At 48.2% G+C, this 2,500-nt stretch overlaps 1 protein-coding gene across 6 annotated transcripts in view; it reads left to right on the forward strand.

The window, feature by feature from the left end:
* LOC119595425 (transmembrane and coiled-coil domains protein 2-like) overlaps window positions 1–2,500 on the forward strand; it is a 178,794-nt gene that overhangs the window by 9,682 nt on the left and 166,612 nt on the right. The window lies entirely within an intron of this gene.

Here is a 2,500-nt window from a genome sequence, read left to right on the forward strand (position 1 = left end):
CATAATCTCTCTCTTTTCCTCCCTCTTCCTTACCCCCCCCCCCTCCTCTTCTCCTTGCCCCTCTCTCCATGTCCCATTCGTTGGCATATCTACAATATTTGTGTATCCCTTTATAGTTGATTTATGAAGGGAAACTTGAAAGAATGCAGTGGCCCCATAACCAATGTATTTTTAATCGACTCAGATGCACGGGTAGTAGCAGCTCTTATGCAATCCCACCCCCGGGGTCCTTGCACGCCGCAATGCCTCTTATATCCGGGGACGTTTCAAATTTTAGATCATATTTGAATATTGGGAAACGCCACGTCCCCGTCCTGCCGAGGAGAGGCGAATGTGTGTTGTTTATTGTGAAGGAGTTAAGTGCGATTGAAAGAACATTCGTCTTTTTATTTTTTCTGACATGGCTAGGGGATGTTTGATAATAAGATTGCAGGAGGGAGTGGCCGGAGAGAGTAAGATGATGACAGAAAAGACAACTCGGTGAAACAGTAAGGTTGAGGAATAGAAGTCTGCCACGCTCCTGCGATACGAAATGCATGCTGGTAATCTGTATTTACATGATGTCCGTGTAAGTTTCTAAATCAGTTTGACGCATTCTGTGGTTCCAGTTTATGAGGTTCTATTTGTTACAACCGAAGAGAACTCATAACTTTTCCTCGAGGAAGACAATGGCTCTTACACAGTGTAGTGCCCGCGCTAAATCTCGTGTTGCAATCAAACAATCTAGTTTGTTGCAGTTTTTTGTCTTGTTTTGTTTCGTTTTTGTGCATGGGGTATTCTCTTTCTGGCACGAAGACAATGGGTACATTCTAACGCGAAGGTGATGAAAATATTAATAAACCGCCTTGTTGCCACATCCTGTACTGGTGGGAGATAATTGCCAAGGAGATTTCTTCACCCGGCGGATGTTTGTACAGTACGGGGGAGAGGAGGGAGGGGGCTTAGCTTTAAAATTAATCCATAGAATACTGATGAGTTGGTTGTGCTGCGGGATCTCGAGATCGATTCTCGCGCTCGTTGCAGTCGAGTCCCTCAACCCTCGAACTGCTATCGTAGCATCTAAGGGGTGACATATGACTAAATCACAGCGCGTAATTGTCTCAAGTGGCTGTCATATAATATAGCATTAAGCAAGAGCGGCGCCCCTATTACTGGCAGGTACCATCGCCATGACTAACGCCCGCCGTGGTAGCTCGCGGGCGCGTCCTACGTCGCCGGGACACGTGCGGGAGCTCCCAAGTATCTCACTAACCTTGTTTTAAGCCGGCGGTATTCCTGACACAGCGGCGCGCTTATTATGTTTTTCGCTCTCGCTTAATTCCCATCCTTACTATTCTCACGAAGTCTGGCTGGAAGGTCGCCGCGGCCCGGCTTGCATCGAGTCGTCCGCGGGAGGCTTGCAGACAAGAAAAAAGTTTTGAAGGCTTCGTAATGAAATGAATATATCTACATTATTTTTCCATTGTGTACGGGCAAAACACATTTATTTTTGCATTATGAAGAGATGTCTTGCCTTTGTCTAAAACTCTTAATTTAGATTTTGTAAGTTTTGGAAGGTGAAAAGGGTGGTCGGTAACAATTGCTATGCTCTGAGGTGAAGGTGAGGTAGAGGGGGGGGGGGAGAAGACCCCTTTCCAGATGGACGGGAGATGGATGCCGAGGGAGATTTTTGTTAACCCCGTTTGCCCCGCTCCCGGTCTGCGTGGCGGCTCCTATTGATGGGAGTGCCACTCACTCGGCATTTACGGCTCTGAGGAACCAGAGACCCACGGACGCACGGCCGGAGGGACGGAGACAAAAGCTTTGGGAAAAGAGAGCAGGAGAGATAGAAAGCTTATCGCGTTGTTTTAGCAGTTTCCGTTCTCTAAATAGATCTAAGCCGGCACTGTTACCCTCAAAACAAAGGGCATTATCATTGACAGAGATTGGCAGACCAATAGACAGGAACGGACAGACTTCACATAGACAGGCAGACAGACACAGATGAACAGGCAGGCAAGCAAACAGACACGGACGCACAGACAGGCATAGTCCGATACAAACAGACACAGACAAACGGATGTGGACCAAGGCGGAGGGAGAATAGTGATATCATATGCCCGTCATGAAAGGAATCATGGGACACATAAGGGAAAGGGGGGAGGGGAGGGGGAGGGGGATGGGAAAGGGGTTAATGAGGGTTCGGGTGGAATGAGGACGAGGTAGCCGCGTTGCCCAGGAGTGAGGGGAATTGTTAAAAAAGAGTTATGGAAGGATTTCAGTTATTTGTTGCTCGGCTGTTGTATATAACTGGGAGTGTTGTTGTATGGGTAAGAGAGGAAAAACCTTGGGGGTGAGGTTGTGTTCTCTTGAGGGCGTGCGCTTTCGGGTGCTAGCTAACCCAGAAGTGTGTGCGGTCTTGCTCCCTACGTTCTGTTATAACACCCTTTCCGTGGCAGCTCTCATAAATACAATAGTGCGAGGGTGAATCATGGCTGGGTGGGCGCTCTCTTCCTCGCGC

Source organism: Penaeus monodon, chromosome 36 (assembly GCF_015228065.2).
Source record: "Penaeus monodon isolate SGIC_2016 chromosome 36, NSTDA_Pmon_1, whole genome shotgun sequence".
NCBI lineage: Eukaryota > Metazoa > Arthropoda > Malacostraca > Decapoda > Penaeidae > Penaeus > Penaeus monodon.